The sequence below is a fragment of the Dasypus novemcinctus genome, chromosome X (assembly GCF_030445035.2).
Source record: "Dasypus novemcinctus isolate mDasNov1 chromosome X, mDasNov1.1.hap2, whole genome shotgun sequence".
NCBI lineage: Eukaryota > Metazoa > Chordata > Mammalia > Cingulata > Dasypodidae > Dasypus > Dasypus novemcinctus.
Window position 1 is genome coordinate 163035757 of NC_080704.1, and position 19414 is coordinate 163055170.

The 19414-nt window shown below is 46.8% G+C and overlaps 1 long non-coding RNA gene across 1 annotated transcript; it reads right to left on the reverse strand.

Annotated features, from left to right (window-relative positions):
- Positions 1–7712: 7712 nt before the first annotated feature.
- Positions 7713–8443, reverse strand: LOC139438054 (uncharacterized). The gene is made up of 2 exons (XR_011647935.1): positions 8217–8443; positions 7713–8029 (listed from the first exon to the last, which is right to left on the reverse strand). It is a non-coding gene; the product is annotated as an uncharacterized lncRNA (long non-coding RNA).
- Between the last annotated feature and the right edge of the window lie 10971 nt (positions 8444–19414).

Genomic DNA, 19414 nt, shown 5'->3' on the forward strand with positions numbered 1-19414 from the left:
TTACACAAGAGAAATGCAGTCCCAGAAAGATGAAAGTGTCACATAAGGTGACGTAAGGAGTTAGTGGTGGAGCCTGGACCAGGACTTGGGGCTTTAGGCTGCCAGCTCAGTATCCTTGCCTCCACACAGAGCTGAAAACGAATTTAAAAATAAAGGAACAGAAGCAGCTGTGGCTCAATCAGTTGGGCTCCCGTCTACAATGTGGGAGGCCCTGGGTTCGTGTCTGGGGCCTCCTTGTGAAGGCAGGCTCGCCCGTGTGCCACAGAGAGCTGACGGCCCGTGTGCCATGATGAGCTGGCGCAGCAAGATGGCACAACAAAAAGAAAAGAGACAAGCAGATACAGAGGGGGCATGCAGGGAATGGACACAGAAAGAAGAGACAGCAAAAGAAAAGGAACAAGCCACAAGGGAGGGAATAAATAAATAAATAAATAAAATAGATAAATATTTTTAAAAATAATAAAGAGAAAAATAATAAAGAGAAAAATAAAAGAACAGAGAGTGTCTGCAACTGCAAGCAAGATAGCTCCATCCATCTGCTTCATGGGGTCTAAGCCCCCTCTCAATTATTAATAGAAGCAGAGTGGGCGTCACCATCCCCAAGTCCTCAAGATTGGGGAATGAACAGTAGACTAAAGCAGACATTATTATTCTATTATAGACTTATTATTGTTCTAGCAATGGAAGAACCCTTATCATTGATGTAAAGGCAGTGGCCACCAGAGCTTCTGAGGGATGGGAGAGGGAAGAATAGGTGTAATAGGGGGGTATTTTCGGGACATTGGATTTGTCCTGCATAACATCGCAGTGATGGATACAGGTCATTATACATTTTGTCAAAACCTACACAATTCTGTGGTGCAAAGTGTACACTATGATGTTAACTCTAGACCATGGTCAGTAGCTGTGCTTCAATATGTGTTCATCAATTGTAACAAATATACCACACTAATGAGGGATGTTGTTGATGTGGGAAAGTGTGGGAAGGGGAGGCGGTGGGGCATATGGGAATCCCCCATATTTTTTATGTAACATTTCTGTAATCCAAATCTTCTTTCAAAGTAAAAAAAATTTTTTAAAGATGTCACCTACCCTTGTTGATGAGTGAAGGGAACTCAGCTAGGGAATACCAATATTTATCAAGAGTGAGAATACCACTCTCTTTTCCATTCTGTTAGGAGGAATTAACATTCTCCAGAATTTATTTCGAGATTCATTCATTCACAAAAAATGAATTTCTAGATACATTTAAAAAATCTTCCTCTGAGCACCTCCTACACATAACTTAAAGAAATATAATAACATATAATTCTGGTCCTTAATTCAAATGCAGTGTGCTTTTAAGTTTACTTGTACTTGACAGACTGTGAGTTCTCATGCTTGGTCCGAAATGATGGTTGCCATTTATATCATTTAATATTATTTATTAACATCATCCATGTAAGAATATATAGCATTACAATGCTATGTTATGTAAATCAAAAGAATTAAAAATACTTTGCCCAGATATGAGTCTAAGCAGACCTGAGAGCTGGAGTTCAATTTTCCAGTTTTATTTTCATTTACTTTCTTGGCATGCTTTTTCTCAGTTGGGGATGTTTACTGACTGCAAAATGTCCCTGTACACCTCACCAATCTCTTGGCAGAAAGGAACCCAAACAACCAGAAAAAGCTCACCAGGCAGTCAGAGGTCCTGATTCTCCTTAGAGAATGAAGGAAATGTCTGGTTAAGAAAGCACTTTTCTTTCATGCTGCTTAGTTTCCTACTACACTTCAACTAACTCTGTCTCCATAACTGCCTATTTTCTCTTTGGGCTGTTTATTTTTGTTGTTGTTATTGTTGAGTTTTGAGAGCTCATTATATATTCTAGAGACTAATCCTCTGTCAGATATGAGGTTTGCAAATAGCTTCTACCAGTCTATAGCTTGTATTTTTGTTCTCTAACAGGGTCTTTCTGAAAGCAAAACATTTTAATTTTGATGAGGTCCAATTTATCAAATTTCCCTTTGATGGATTGTGCTTTGGTTATCAAGTCTAAAAACTCACCATCGAGCCCTAGGTCCCAACGATTTTCTCCTATGTTTTCTTCCAAAAGTGTTATAGGTTTACATTTTACAATTAAGTCCATGATTCATTTTGAGTTAATGTCTACATAAGGTATAAAGTTTAGATAGACGTTCTTATTTTGGTTTGTTTGTTTCTTTGCCTGTGTATGTCCAAATGCTCCAACAACATTTGGTGTAAAGGCTATCTTGCTTCCATTGAATTCCTTTTGCATCATTGACAAAAATCAGCTGGCCTCACACACAGTAGAATGGCGATTTTTTTTTTAAATGGAAAATAAGCCCTGGCAAGGATGTGGAGAAATAGGAACCTACATTGTTCATGGGAGTGCAAAATGGTGCAGACACTATGGAAAGCAGTTTGGCAGTTCCTCAAAAACTTAAACATAGGGCTACCCTAAGACCTGGCAATCCTGTTTTTTGGGTATATACACAAAGAATTGAAAGTGGGGATGTGAACAGATATTTGTACTCCAATGTTCACAGCAGCATTATTCACATTAGCCAAAAGGTGGAAGCAACCCAAATGTCCATCAACAGACAAATGGAAAAACAAAATGTGGTACAGACATACAATGAAATATTACTCAGCCATAAAAAGGAACGAAGCTCTGAAACATGCCACTACACGAATGAACCTTTAAGACACCATGTTGAGTAAACACAATGTCAACACACTGAGTCGACACCGTGGGACAAATGTTGTATGATTACACTTATATGAAATAGCCAGAATATGCAAACTCATAGAACAGAAAACAGAGGCCAAGTTATGGGGAGGGGGCAGGAACAAGGGAATTAATGCATAATGTGTGCAGCGTTTCTCTTTGGGGTGATGGGGAAGTTCTGGGAATGGAGTGGTAAGGGTAGCACAACCTTATGATCCCACTGAGTATGCTTGGGAGCAGATGAGATGAGAACATTTATGATCTATATATTTTTCCATCATTTAAAAAAAAGGGAAGCTAAAGAGACAATGAAAATTAAATGCAATATGTGATCCTGGATGGGGTCTAATAAGGAAGGAGAAAAGTTTCAAAAGGACATTTTCGGGACATATGAAAAACTGGAATATAGACTGTAAGCTTTATAGCAATGATAAAGTTCTTGAACCCAGTAACTCTACACACTGGTTACATAAGTCAGTATCCTTGTTCTTAGAAAATGTATGTGAAAGTAGTATGTGTTCATAGAGCATGAGATAGACAACTTACTCCCAGATGTTCAGAAAATAGATAGGTGTGGTAGAAAAATAGAGGGAAAGAAAGAGACAGAAGGAGAGATGGAGGGAGGGAGGAAGAAGGAAGTGGGGAAGGGAAGAGGCAAAGGTGGAAAAATGTTAAAATCAGTCAATCTGCATATGGGGAAGGTGCTGGGGTTCCTGTGTGGGTTTTGTATTATTTTTGCAACTGTCCTGTAAGTTTGAAATTATTTCAAAATTAAAAGTTTAAGAAATAATCAGTTGGGTTTATTTGTGTGGGTCTATTTCTGGGTTCTCCTTTCTACTCCATCAAGCAATGTGTCTATCCCTCTGTCAAAACCAGTTTTGGTTACTATTGCTAGTAAGTATAGGGTGAACCTTAATATCAGACAAAGTGATTCCTGCGATGTAATTATATTCAAGATTGTTTTAGCTCTTCTACTGCCCGTACTTTTTCAGATAAATTTTAGAATAGGTTTGTCTATGTCTACGTGTTAGTCAACCAAAGAGGGGCTGATGCAAAGTACGAGAAATCTGTTGGCTTTAGTAAAGGGTATTTATTTGGGGTAGAAGCTTACAGTCACAAAGCCAGAGAGGAAGTTACTTCCCTCACCAAAGTCTTTTGCCACATGTTGGAGCAAGATGACTGCCAGGTCTCTGTGAGGGTTCAGCCTTCTTCTTCCTCTTCAGGCTCCAGGGTCCCAGCTTCTTCCTATCTCAGCTATAGACTGGCATAGGGCTCATCTCTCTTCCCAGGGCTCAGCTGCTCTGCTCTCTCCTCAAGGCCAGCTCTAAACTATGAGGTGAGTGGCTCAGCTTTCTATGCAGGGTTCCAACATCAAAACTCAGCTCTCTCCTCTTATGTGTCATTTTCTGTGTGAGTGTCCGCCCATCAAGGAGGTGGGGACAAATGTCCTACTGATGTGGGCAAATCAAAGCTCGAATCTTAATTTAATCAAGTAAAAGTGAAGCTCTGAATTTAATTCAAAGGATATCACGCCCAGAGGAACAAACCAGTTTACAAACATAATCAATATTTCTTTTTGGAATTCATCGATAATATAAAACTGCCACAGTCTACTAATAACACAAGACCAGCTTTTACTCAGTTTTATCCTTGTATTAAAATTTTCTGTAACTGAAAGAATACTGAATTCCCATCCTGGGGAATTCTGCCACATTCTCTAATGGAACAGCAACTATCCCCCAAGTACAGGGGCAGTGACTAGTAAAGAAGGATGGTCCAACGATGGGCCCTTGATATTGATGACTATGCTTATAAACCTTTTGCTCTTGAAATTGCAACTTAGCCTAATGTTGTAGGGAGCCTAAGAGTTACCTCCTGAAAGCCTCCATGTTGCTTAAATGTGACCACTCTCTAAGCCAAACTCAGCATATAAATGCATTACCTTCACCCCATCGTGGGACATGATTCCCAGAGATAAGCCTCCCTGGCACCAAGGAATTACTACCAAGCAACAACTGCTGATGCAACTGGAAAAAGACCTTTAATAAAAGGGGGGAAAGATAAAGACAAATGAGTTTATATGGCTAAGAGACTTCAAAGTGAGTCGGGAGTTCATTCCAGGGAGGTAATGCTTATGCATGTCTCACCAGGATCTCATAGACAGTTAAAGTAGTTACTACCCCAAATAGTGGGGCTCCTGAGGGCTCTGAAGACACACTAGTCCTATGGTCATGGCAGAGACCTCCGGAGTTTTGTCCCTTGCCAGTAGGCCCTACTTTGGAGATTCTGCTCCCGAATGTGACAAGAGTTGGACTCAGATGTGATTCTCTACATATGTTTCTTCTGTCCCTTTTATTTGAACTTATAGTTGGTGCTGGAGTTGGTAGGCATATGTCCAAGAGACTTGTATCTCTGGGCTATCCATGTGCCAGCTGGGCCCTGAGCTTCAGCAGAGTTGCAACACCTACTCTCCAGTTCACTGGACTCACACAGGACAACTAAAAAGGAAGTGAGGGTGGACAACCACCACACCAAGAAACCAAGAGAATCCCACCCATCAGCAATATGGGATCGAAGTCCCTCTCAATAAGAGGTGGAATGGGCATGACCATCCCAGAAGCCTCAGGATTGGGGAATAAAATATTGACTAGAATGGACTTACTAGTATTCTACTATAGACTTATTGTGATTCTAGCAATGGAAGAAATTATATCACTGATGTGGAGACAGTGGCCACTGCAGATGCTGAAGTCAGGGAGAGGGAAAAAGAGGGTAATATGGGGGCATTTTAAAAAAAATAAGTATATATTTTTAAAGATTTATTTAATTATTTCTCTCCCCTTCCCCCTGCCCCCAACCTGGTTGTCTGTTCTCTGTGTCTATTTGCTGTGTCTTCTTTGTCCACTTCTGTTGTTGTCAGCAGCACGGGAATCTGTGTTTCTTTTAGTTGCGTCATCTTGTGATGCCAGCTCTTCGTGTGTGCAGCACAATTCCTGGGCAGGCTGCACTTTCTTTCGCGCTGGGCGGCTCTCCTTACGGGGTGCACTCCTTGCGCGTGGAGATCCCCTACGTGGGGGACATCCCTGCGTGGCAGGGCACTCCTTGCGCTCATCAGCACTGCGCATGGGCCAGTTCCACATGGGTCAAGGAGGCCCAGGATTTGAACCGCGGACCTCCCATGTGGTAGATGGATGCCCTATCCACTGGGCCAAGTCCGCCACCTATGGGGGCATTTTTGGAACTTGGAATTGTCTTGAATGACATTGCAAAGACAGACAGGCCATTATATATCTTGCCATAACCTACAGAATGGAGTGGGAGAAAGTATAAACTACAATGGAAATTATAATCCATGCTCTGTGGCAATGCTCCAAAATGTGTTCATCATTTGCAATGAATGTACCACACTAATGAAAGAAGTTGCTAATGTGGGGAAAAGGTAGGGGTGTGGGGAATGGGGCATATGGGAATCCCTTATATTTGTTTATGTAACATTTTATGTAATCTAAGTATTTTTTAAAAATAAATTAAAAATACAGTTTAAAAAATTCTCTGCAGATAGTGCTCCCCTTGATCGCCTACAGGGAGTTGGATGACTCCCACTGACATGCCCTTTCTAAACCACTGCTCCACCCAAATTTCTTACCAAGCAAATGACTTAATCAGTGTTGGGGTTCTAGCTTCCAATCAACATTTTTGATTGTGGAGGTGCTATTATAGTCTTTTAATAGGGTGAGTTTATGGGTCCTTCTGAGGGCCTTCAATGGCTTATAGCATCAGGTAGGGTGCAGCAATTACCACTATCAAGTAAGTGGCTCAGAGGCAACTGCTTTGTCCACCTGTTTTAAAATTTATTTATTTTTATTTATTTCTCTCCCCTTCCCCGCCCCCCCCCACCTTCAGTTGTCTGCTTTCTTTGTCCATTTGCTGTGTGTTCTTCTGTGTCCGCTTGTATTCTTGTCAGCGGTACTGGGAATCTGTGTCTCTTTTTTTTTTTTTTTAAAGATTTATTTATTTAATTTCGCCCCCCTCCCCCAGTTGTCTGTTCTCTGTGTCTATTTGCTGTGTCTTGTTTCTTTGTCGGCTTCTGTTGTCGTCAGCGGCATGGGAAGTGTAGGCGGTGCCATTCCTGGGCAGGCTGCACTTTCTTTTGCGCTGGGCGGCTCTCGTTACAGGGCGCACTCCTTGCACGTGGGGCTCCCCTAAGCTGGGGACACCCCTCCGAGGCATGGCACTGCTTGCCCGCATCATCACTGCGCATGGGCCAGCTCCACACGGGTCAAGGAGGCCCGGGGTTTGAACTGTGGACCTCCCATGTGGTAGACGGACGCCCTAACCACTGGGCAAAGTCCGTTTCCCTGTGTCTCTTTTTGTTGCGTCATTTTGTTGTGTCAGCTCGCCATGTGTGCGGCCCCCACTCCTGGGCAGGCTACACTTTTTTCTCATTGGGTGGCTCTCCTTACAGGGTGCACTCCTTGTGCATGGGGCTACCCTATGCGGGGGACACCCCTGTGCGGCAGGGCAATCCTTGCACGCATCAGCACTGTCTGTGGGCCAGCTCATCGCACGGGTCAGGAGGCCTGGGGTTTGAACCTCGGACCTCCCATGTGGTAGGTGGACGCTCTATCTATTGAGCCAAATCTGTGTCCCTGTCCACCTGTTTTTGGGAGCAACACTGCCACCCCACACATATCACACCTCTCCCCACTGCACCCCGCTCCCCAACAATGCATTCCTGCATAAACACCACATCCTTTTCCTCCTCGCCTGTGGGTTGAGCTTAGGTAGGCAATTTGTCTTCAGTGCCCAGTCCTGACCCGGTGGTCTTTAGCGCCAATGTCTGGCTACCTGTGGACCTGCTGTTCTGCCCCCACCCTGCAGGACCCCACCTCCCTCCCTCCTCACACACCTGCCTCTTCCCCTCCTTCCTCCCTCCTCACCATCAGGGAACTTGTAGAGAGACACACACTTGAAAGGAGGGGCTTTTCATAACTTGATTTTATTTTTATCATCACCATCCACGTAGCGTGATGGTGTAAGTGTTGGTTTTTACGTGGTTAACCATTTCTCCAGAGTCTCCCCTGTAAAGTGGTGGGGCTGTCCAGAGTCTCTTATTTTTCCTCCAGCTGCTGCTGCTTATTTTGAGTCGCTCTCTTGATCAGCTGGTGGCAACAGACAAATATTGTTGGCCTCCATGGTATATTCCGCCATCTTGAACTGGTGGTAGATGTCTCCGAGGATTCTTTGTGTGAATGTGCCCGAGGGGGTGTTTCTACCCATCCCGTGGTCCTCCGCACCTGGAAGAGCAACAGGGTGAGCCCAGAAAGCATTAGTTTGGGGGATGAAAATGGAGACTGGATGAAAAGGGAGGCTTCATAAGAAGGGCAGCGGGCTGGGGAGAGGTTGGGGTCGGGCACTGACAGGGTTGCATTGGGGAGGATCAGGTGGGGAAGAAGAGGAGGCAAATGGGAGGGGTCACCTGACCTTGCTACTGTCTCTGGACTTGGATGACCTGGAGATCTTCCTCTTCTTCGATTCTCGCATGCTTGTGGTTGATAGTTCCAGGCTTGAGGTCTTTTGTGCACTTGGAGTTGGTTGATCTGTGCTTGGGGTTGCTTGTGCTGTATCAGTCTTAGGCTCTGCTTCTTTCCCAGGCAGCTTGTCCATGTTGAAGACAAGCAGTGGTCTACCCCAGGGCACCTGACCTCCCTATATATACCCCTCGCCTGGATAATAATCCACGCCCTTTGACCTTGCTTGGTCAGCAAGGCACAGCCAATGGTAGCCCTGGGGTAACTTAGACATCACAAAGCACTCCTCCCCACACCTCTGGAGGAGGAGGGGGATGTTGAGGGGGGTGGCAGAAATGCTCTGGGAAGAGAAAAGGGGCGTTTCCTTAACACTCCCTAAAGATCCATCCAAAAGTAATTTGCTACCCCTCAGTTACCCAAGTTCAATTCTGGAGGCTCACATGGCAAGGAGAGGGTATTTCCTCCAGCCTTTCTCCATGGCCACTCCTATTTAGTGCTTCAATCTGTTGCCTCCCACCTTCACCATTACCTGATATTTTGGATGCCTCACCTAAAATCCCTCCAAGTTCATGTGGCTATATTTAAGTCTCCATGAAGATGTGAATCATACCACTTCCCTCCTACACATTTTCCTTATGTGTGTTTTTTATATGACCCTCAACCTAAGAATGGCCTTTACATGTTTAAGTGGACAAAAAAAGATCAAAAGAAGAATATTTCATGACACATAAAAAATACATGAATGTCAGATTTCAGTGTCTAAATAAAGTTTTTTTTGCACATATCCACACCTATTTGTTTACGTGTTGTCTGTGGTTGCTTTTGAGCCAAAACAGCAGAGTTGAGTAGTTGGGACAGGGACATATGTCCATAAAGTCTAAAATAGTTATTATCTGGCCCTTTACAAAAACAGTTTTCAACTCTTCTATTGCATTCCACTGACATATTTGATTATTCTAATCCAAAACCACACTGCCTGTTCCATCTTAGTTAAGTTTTGGTAGTTTGTGTTTTTAAAGGAATTGGTGCATTTCTTCTAAGTTGTTGAATTTATGAGAACAAAGCTGTTTGCAGTGTTGTCTTATTACACTTTTAATAGCTGCAGGAGCTGTAGTGAAATCCTCTGTTTTACCTGATATTGCTAACTTCTGTTTTGAATTTTTGTTGGTCATGCTAGAAGTTTGCCAATTTTATTGATTTTTTTCAAAGAAACACCTTTCCATTTCATTTTCTCTATTGTTTTCAATTTCATTGATTTCTTTTTTCCTTCCTTCTGCTTGCCTTGGGTTTATTTTGATCTTCTTTTTCTAGTTTCTTGAGGTAGGAACTTAAGGTCGTTGATTTGAGACCTTTCTTTGTAATGCAAGCATTTAGTATTGTAAATTTCCCTCTCTATCTTTATAGTTGTGTCTGGCATATTTCGATATGGTGTGTTTTTATTTTCATCCGGTTGTTATGTTTCATTTCCATTTCCTCTGAGACTTCCTTTTCTATCCCTGGGTTATTTATAAGTATTTTGCTTAATTTACAAGGGTTTTAGAGAACTTCCTGCTGTGGTAGTTTGAAGCTTTTATGGACCCCAGAAAAATCATGTCCTTAGAGTGAACCCAGTCCTGTGGGTGTGAACTTACTATAGGTGGGACCTTTCAATTAGGTTTTCAGTGAAGGGCCTTTTGATGAGGTTACTTTAGTAAGGCATGGCCCGGGGTGGGTCTTAATCATCTTCCTGGAGTCCTTTATAAACAGGATAAATATATAGAGAGAAAGCTAAAGGAACTGAGAGAGAAAGCCAGAGGAAGCCAGTAGCTGAAAGCCACAAAACCCGGAAGAAAGGGAAGAGACAAGCTGCCGTGGCCATGTGCCTTGCCATGTGAGAGAGGAGTCCAGGATCTCTGGCAGCCAGTGTTTGGAAAGAAAGCATTGTCTGTTGATGCCTTGATTTAAACAGTTTCCTCAGCCTCGAAAGTATAAGTTTGCAACCTAACGAATCCCCATTGGATAAGCCAACCCATTTCTGGTATTTTGCATTTCAACAGCCTAGCAAACCAAAACACCTCCTGTCTTTCCATTATGATTTCTAGTTTGATTCTCTTATGGTCACAGAACACATTCTGTATGATCATAATTTAAAAAAATTTGTTGAGGCTTGTTTTCTGGCTCTGAATACGGTCTATCTTGTCAAATGTTCCTTGGGCACTTGACAAATGTATTTATTGTGCTGATGTTGGGTTGAGTTTACTATGTTTTTTATATGTGAATTAGACTGTGCTGCTTGACTGTGTTCAGTTTTCCCATATCCTTGCTGATTTTCTGTCTAGCAGTTATGCTGATTGTTTTTCCCCCACCCCCCTTGTTTTTGTTTGCTCTCACTGTCCACTCTCTGTGTCCATTTGCTATGTGTTCTTTCTGTGTCTCCTTGTGTCTTTTCTTCTCATCTTTCTCTTTTGGAGGCACCAGGAACTGATCCTAGAACCTCCAATGTGGGAGAGAGGCACTCAGTTGCTTGAGCCACCTCATCTCCCTGGTCTGCTGCGTCTCTTACTGTCTCTCCTCTGCATCTCCCTTTGTTGCATCATCTTGCTGCTCCAGCTCTCTGCGGCACAGGCTACCTTTTACCTTCACCAGGAGGCCCTAGGAATTGAAGCCAGGCCCTTCCATATGGTCGACAGGAGCCCAATCACTTGAACCACGTGCACTTCACTATACTGATTGTTGAAAGTAGGGTGTTGAAGTGCCCAGTTGTAACTGTAGTTTTATCTATTTCTCCTATCATTTCTATCAGTTTTTGCTTCATGTAATTTGAAACTCTGTCATTTGGTGTATATACTTTTAGGATCACTGTGTCTTCTCAATATATTGATTCTTTCATTATTATGTAATGTCCCACTTGTTCTCAGCAATTTTTTTGCCCTGAAGTTTACTTTAACTGATACTAATATGCCCTGCTTTTTTTGTTTTCTTTTTAATATTTTATTTTTTAATTATTTTTAAAAGTTAATAGACAATACAAAATGTTACATTAAAAATATAAGATTCTTTGTGATCTATTAACTTAAAAAAAGTGTAAAAAAATAAAGATGGAAGAAAACAAAACAAATGACAAAAAAAACGTAAGTTCCCATATACCCCACTCCCCACCCCCCCAAACCCATAATTCCTTTTTAATTGTATTCTTTAAAGATACATAGATCACAAAAAATGATACATTAAAAAATATTAGATGTTTCTATATAACGCCATTCCCCCACCCTATTCCTCCCACATCAACGATCTCTTTCATCATTGTGGCACATTCGTTGCATTTGGTGAATACATTTTGGAGCACAGTTGGTCCACATGGATTATAGTTTACATTGCAGTTTACACTCTCTACTAGTCCATTCAGTGGGATATGGCAGGATATATAATGTCCAGCATCTGACCCTGCAAATATCATTTAGGACAACATCAAGTCGCAAAAATGCCCCCATTTCATACCTCTTCTTCCCTCTCCCTCTCTCAGGAACTACCGTGGCCACTTTCTCCACATCAATGCTACAATTTCTTCCATTACTAGTCACAATAGCTCTATAGTAGAATATCAGTAAGTCCACTCTAATCCATATTTTACTCCTCCATCATGTGTGCCCTGGGAAGGTGATGTCCACTCCACCTCTATATCAAGAAGGGACTTAGATTCAACATGGATGATGGATGCAATTCTCCTGCTTGCAGTTGTAGGCACTGTGGTGTGGTTTTGAAGTGGAAACTTATTAGAAACTTTAACTAAGAGTTATGTTCATTATATAAATGTCTTTATAGTATCAAACAGCAGAAGAATAATGTCTGAAATTGCTTTAACTAGGTGGGTTTATCCTAGGACCTACTGCTGTGATGGTAAAGTTCAGCTAATTTACCTTTGTTTATGGTTACTTCAGGTCTAACCTCACTCTTGTGTATGCTAAACTGAGTTTGCTGCGGCGGCTTGCTCGGTCGGTAGAGGTGGGGTCTGGCTGCGGACGAGGGGTTGGTCCAGCTTTGGACGAGGGGTCGGTCCCGCTTGGGACGAGGGGTCGGTCCGGCAGCAGACGAGGGGTCGGTCTCACAGGGGTTGCGCGGTTCGGCTGACGGGGTCGCCCGGCAAAGCCGGTGACGAAGGGGTCGCCCGGAGAAGCAGGCAACGAACTGGGGACAAGGGAGGCCAGGCCCTTGTCGGGGGCTCTCAGGACTGGAGGGCGCACGGCAGAAACCTACCGCGGAGACAAGGTAAACACGCAAGTCCACTTTATTGAGGGAGAGGCAACAGTTTTATAGGGGCTGGGGAAGGCTGATTGGCCGAAGCCACGCCCTGTTCTGATTGGTTGCCGGAGAAAGGTCAGTGGGCGGTACTGGATGGGGGAGGGGCGGTGATTAGGGATTGGCTGTCGCTGTTGCTGGGGGAAGGGGCAGGGTTTAGGGATTGGTGGTGGCTGCTGTTGCTGGGGTGGAGGGCAGACTTGAGTTTCCCGCCCACGCCTGGCTGTTGCTGCTGTCGGGGGAAGGGAAAAGGGTGGGCTGGATTTTTCCACCCACGCCTGGCTGTTGCTGCTGTCGGGGGAGGGGAAAAGGGCAGACTGGATCTTTCCGCCCACGCCTGGCTGTTGCTGCTGTCGGGGGAGGGGAAAAGGGCAGACTGGAATTTTCCGCCCTGCGCCTGTGCAGGGAGAAAGAAGAAGGGTGCCGCCCCACAGGCATCCTGTGGCGCCATCCGGGAGGAGGGGCGGCCGCGGAAGCATGGCTGCCGAGAAGGGGAGACCCGAGGGCACTCTGCGCCCATGCCGAGCTTCCTTCAGGGGTGGCGGTGAGTCCGACCAGCCACCCTATTATGGGGGCAGCGGCTTGGCCTGCCGCGGCTGCTCCCCCGCCAGGCCAGCAAACCACACTTCAGCCCGAGGGGTGACCGCATTTCCCCCTTCTTTTCAAATAAGGACCAGAATGGCAGCAGCAACAAGTAGCTGAGGCCCAAGAGCAGTAAGCAATGAGGGAAGCGGGGCTGAAGAGGGAGGTGAGTATGATGGGGATATAAATGTACAATTTAGGGGGTGGTATCTTGCCGTTGCAAGCAAGGGTGGCCAATGTCCAATTCTTGTTGATCTCGGCGGCTATAAGATCCATCTGTTGTTAAAAGTCCAGGATGACAGCGCGTTGCAGGTAGTTGATCTCTCCTTGGCAGCGAAGACATTGTAGGAGAGGATTACTTTTTCCTGCCAGAGGCTTACTGTCCAATTAAAAGGCTGATGGCTGGGGTTGGTGAGTGCAATGGGGAGTGTGAGGAAAAGAAGGGTGACGGTTTTGGACAAGAGGAGGCTAGGTGAAGTCATTATGGGAGGAAGATAAGGAGTAAAGCATAAAAGAGGCTAATAAACAGAAAGGCGATGGAGAGTAGAATTCGTTGGCCGAGGTTCCAATCTCCCGGGGCGGTAGCGGCTAGACAGATGGCGGAAAATATTATTAAGAAAGCAAAGGTTATGAGGAAGAAATAAAGTATTAAAGGCTGTGGGGGAAGTGAGAAGATCATTTAGAGGATAGGGTTGAGAATGGTATGTTTAAGACAGAAGCTTTGTGGTTTGTAGGAGACTGCTTTATAAACGAAGGAGAATGAGGGCAGTAAATATAGTAACGATAGATAGGAAGATGACAGTGAGGAGGAGTCTTTGTTTAAGGTTCCAATCGTCCGGCGCAACAGTGGCTAGGCCGATAGCGAGGGGTGTTGCTAAATAGACAATGGCTGCAAAGACAAAATCATCTTCTGTTTCCTTAAGAATAACTTTTCTTTAAATACTTAGTAACATGCAATATTAGAAACTGTTTCCTAAAAGCAAGTTGGCAGGGGAGCTAGGTTGCTGTTAATCTTTCCTGTTATAAAATTACCTTTTATTATTATTATCATCAATTCAGTTTTATATATATATATTTAAGAATGACCTTTTGGAATTAGCCATTTAATACCTTAATGTAAACAATGCTTTATTAAACCTTTTATTATTATTTATAACCATATAGACTATTGAAGATAAATTTTGAAGATAAATATTGAAGATAAAGTTATCACAATACCTTTTACACTTGCCGCATGCAAATTAAATTTCAAGAGTTTATGAAAAATTAGCCATCCTACTTTAGGACAAAATACATCTTTTTGCAAAACTTATTACATTTCCGTCAGCATTTTTACAAACTTTTAACCTTTTTAATATTCATATAAGTTTTACATTCTTTATATTATCCTGTGAAGAAAAATAAGTTATTCATTTTAATCTAGGCAAGAACAACTTTTTATGAAGACGTACAGTTAATTTTGTTAATTAAGACTTACAATTTTTTTTTAATTGTAGATATCTTATTAACAGTTAAACTTATGTATTAATATAATAAACTTAAGTATTAATATAAGCGCTTATTTAATTTTTGGCCATTTGAATAGAGCTCTTTTAAAGATTTCTAGTAATTTATATTTACCCTCCGGAGGTATCACAATATATGTTGACATTGAACGAACAGACAGACAAACACAGAACAATTACAACACATTAACAGAAATATATAATTTATTTACAGTTGACTCATAATTCTTACTTTCTTGGTATAGCTGCTTTTAAATCCTTTTTTATGTAGCATATCATAGATTATACCCTTCAAGATTTCTTCTGGACTTCATGTTGCTTGTAATAAGCCAGGAGGGAATCTTTTACCTTCCTGCTCCACAGCAAAAGTGACCCTATCTATAAGGCGAGTATAGGTGTCCGGGTCCCAAAGCTGACACGTGGTAAGCCACGGATTAAAGGGGAGAAGAAGGTCCCAATATACTTGGAGCTGTTTCAAAGAGATCTTACACCGGTGATTGTCTAGGAGACCGGCGAGAGCCCGAACTTGCGGGGCTTGCTTAGCAGATAGGATGTTACCCATTGCTAATGGCCTTTTGGAGCCGATAAGAAAAGGGGCCCTTACCTTGAGAGCGCGGCGATGGGAGCCGAGGTGCGCGGTGAGACGAGGGGTTGGAGCCGGTGGGACTCCGACGGTGGTCGCGGGCCAAAAGAAGGCCCCGATGAGGGGAGGGCGGAACGACGAGCAGTGAAGCAAGGCAAAGGGGAGCAAGCATGGAGGGGAGGAGGCAGAGGTGAAGGCAGGGGTGGAGGTGCTCAGGCACGCGCTCCTGAGAGTTTTATTGGCGCCTCTTAATCATAGCGGGTCGGTATAAGCCCCCGACATGGAAGGAGAAAGCCATCCACCAATTCTCCCAGACCGCCGTGGATCATATGAGGTCACCAAGGTTCAGGAGCAGCATGCAGAGCGAAAAGATAGGGGTGAGAAGAGAGGAGGGCGTAGGGCTGTGGTAGGGTTACTTCAGACGTGCAAGCGCGCACTCCCAAGAAATCCAAGGCTCCTCTTAATCATAGCGGGTCGGTATAAGCCCCCGACATGGAAGGAGAAAGCCATCCAGCGATTCTCCCAGACCGCCGTGGATCATATGAGGTAGCCAAGGCTCAGGTAGCAGCAATGTTGCACGAGAGAAGTCCCAAGGTGAGAAGAGAGGAGGCCGTAGGGCTGTGGTAGGATTACTTCAGACGTGCAAGCGCGCGCTCCCGAGAAATCCAAGGCTCCTCTTAATCATAGCGGGTCGGTATAAGCCCCCGACATGGAAGGAGAAAGCCATCCAGCGATTCTCCCAGACCACCATGGATCATATGAGGTAGCCAAGGCTCAGGTAGCAGCAATGTTGCATGAGAGAAGTCCCAAGGTGAGAAGAGAGGAGGGGGGGGGGCTGCCAGGTTATGGAGTGAGGCTGTGGTGGAGTTGCCTTGCCCCACGTTGTGCTGTGGTGGGGTTGCTTTGCCCCACGTTGGGCCCCAACTGCGGCGGCTTGCTCGGTCGGTAGAGGTGGGGTCTGGCTGCGGACGAGGGGTCGGTCCAGCTTTGGACGAGGGGTCGGTCCTGCTTGGGACGAGGGGTCGGTCCCACTTGGGACGAGGGGTTGGTCCGGCAGCAGACGAGGGGTCGGTCTCACAGGGGTTGCGCGGTTTGGCTGACGGGGTCACCCGGCAAAGCCGGTGATGAAGGGGTCGCCCGGAGAAGCAGGCAACGAACTGGGGACAAGGGAGGCCAGGCCCTTGTCGGGGGCTCTCAGGACTGGAGGGCACAAGGCAGAAGAACTACCGCAGAGACAAGGTAAACACGCAAGTCCACTTTATTGAGGGAGAGGCAACAGTTTTATAGGGGCTGGGGAAGGCTGATTGGTCGAAGCCACGCCCTGTTCTGATTGGTTGCCGGCGAAAGGTCAGTGGGCGGTACTGGACGGGGGAGGGGTGGTGGTTAGGGATTGGCTGTCGCTGTTGCTGGGGGAAGGGGCAGGGTTTAGGGATTGGTGGCTGCTGTTGCTGGGGTGGAGGGCAGACTTGAGTTTCCCGCCCACGCCTGGCTGTTGCTGCTGTCGGGGGAGGGGAAAAGGGCAGACTGGATCTTTCCGCCCACGCCTGGCTGTTGCTGCTGTCGGGGGAGGGGAAAAGGGCAGACTGGAATTTTCCGCCCTGCGCCTGTGCAGGGAGAAAGAAGAAGAAGGGTGCCGCCCCACAGGCATCGTGTGGCGCCATCCGGGAGGAGGGGCGGCCGCAGAAGCATGGCTGCCGAGAAGGGGAGACCCGAGGGCACTCTGCGCCCATGCCGAGCTTCCTTCAGGGGTGGCGGTGAGTCCGACCAGCCACTCTATTATGGGGGGCAGCGGCTTGGCCTGCCGCGGCTGCTCCCCCGCCAGGCCAGCAAACCACACTTCAGCCCTAGGGGTGACCGCAGTTTGCCTTTGCTCATGGTTATTTCATGGCAACTTTGGTCCCTCCTGTGGCTCAGGGGAAGGAAAATTTGAGACACCCACCCCCGTCTCCTGTCCTTTCATTGGCGTTAATAACCCTGCTTTTCTCTCATGAATCCAGGTTTGGACTATATTGCTGCCTGTTGGAATTCTCTACCCTTGGGGCTGGATATCCAGTCTTCCAGTCCAGCGGACACCAAGTGCTATTATCTCTGAGGACAGGGGATGCTGACCTCCCACCTCAAGTGCTGATGTTCCTAAAAGCAAGTCATGAGAAAAGTCAGGTTTCCCTGAGATTTCGATGACTTCAGGGAGTATATACTGGAGTTAGTGTTTCTTATCCAAGGTCTTTCAAATTCAAAGTAGGAAATAAATAAAGATCTGAAGTAAAGGAATGAGGGAAGGCTAGCTAGGCGAGCTGCGGTGGGCCAAGGGAACTGGTAGAACGGACGGGCTCCCTGCTCTCCGCAGGGGCATGGGCGAGTCCTGCCCTCCCTGTCTGGCGAACGGGCCGCCCACTCTTCGCCGAGTTACGGACGAGCCACGTCCTCTCGACCGTTCCTGCCTAACCGCTGAGCCCGACCTACTGCCTCCCACTCTTCCCCCTCGCCGGGGCCATGCCATCCAATGACCACCGGCCAATCCCCGCCGGCGGCCAACTTTCACATCGCCTAACTCCCACCAGCCCCAACCGACCAATGCCCCACACGCCGTCTCCTGCCTGCCCCATCCCCTCACCCCACAATATATATTGTCCAGCACTTCCTGAATAAAGCAGACTGCACATTGCCACCACTTGCCGTCTCCGCAGCATTCTTCGCGCCCGCTGTGCATCCGTCTAGCCCCTCGTCCCAAGCAGCCTGGGCAAAGCCAAAGGAACCCCAATCATCAAATGGCGCCCAACCTGGGGCAGGTAAGGACCCCCATCTCCTCCGCCTAACCGCCGTTAGAGGAGACCCCACCGTCTGCCTTTGGCGGACTCCCGTCTCCTCCGCCTAACCGCCGTTAGAGGAGACCCCACCGTCTGCCTTTGGCGGACCCCCGTCTCCTCCGCCTAACTGCCGTTGGAGGAGACCCCACCGTCTGCCTTTGGCGGACCCCCTCGACCCGCCCCGATCAGGCGAGGTCTCTTCCGCCTGGCGCTCCGCGCAGGCCCCTTCATCCTCCGTCTCCGGAGGACTCTGGCACACGGCAGCTCCGGCCTCTCAACCCCGGCTGCCACCACGAACACCCCTAAGAACCCCTCTCTTCGCCGCCTTGCTCCATAACTTGGCAGCCCCTAAGAACCCCTCTCTTCACCGCCTTGCTCCATAACTTGGCGGCCCCCCAACCTCGGCGCCTGTCCCCCACCCTCTAACTTACAGCGTCCAGACGCGGGAGCCGACCCGCAATCCCTGAGTGACCTCATACGATCAAAGGCGGTCTGGGGGGTCCCTGCACAGGGACCCTCTTCCATGTCGGGGGATTATACCGACCCGCTACAGTCAAGAGGCACCTAGGATTCCCACGGAGTCAACTCTCTCCCTTTTGCCGGCGCTGGCCACACCTCTCTCCACCTCTCTTGGTGGATGAACCCCCACAACTTCTTCCCTTGCCTCCTCCTCTCCCCTCTTTGCGCCCTCACCCTCACAGCTCTCCTCTGCCGCTCCAACCCCTGCCTGGCATTCCTCTTTTTCCTTGCAGTGCTAATCGCCCTCCCCCTGCTCACCCTCCTTTTGCTCAGCGAACTCTCACTATAAGTCATGGGAGCCTCTCTTTCGCGCAAGCAGGCGCCTCAAGTCCGCGCCTTGGCGGCCCTGCTTGACTATCACCAATGCAAGGTCTCCGTCCGGCAGCTGCAATCCTTCTGGGACCTCCTTCTCCCCTTTAATCCCTGGCTCGCGACCGCTAACCTTTGGGACCCAGACACTTACCGGCTCTTAGTCGATCGAGTACTGGCAGCTACCCAACACGACAATAAGCGTTTCCCCCCGGGCCTTATTCCCGCTCTCATTACGCTTCAGTCCTGCCTCCAAGGGGCGCGTCCCCCCCGAGGCCTTTGCTGCAGAGGAGGAAGACAGCACTCCCGCCGCGCCCAGCCCTGACTCCGTCTCGGCATGCGCTCAGTTGGAGCAAGTGCTAGAACAAAGCCCGCCAGACCAAAATGGCAAACAGGGCCCGCTAGGCCAAAATGGCGAAATTCTGCCTTCTTCCTCTGTGAGCGGCCCGCCAAAACCGCAGGGCCACATACAGCTCGAGTACCCGGATATCTCCAAGGCGGGGCTTCCTAACAAAGGAGAAGTGGGTGTGGCTCCCCCTCCACCGCCTTATGGGACCGCCTCCATCCCGCC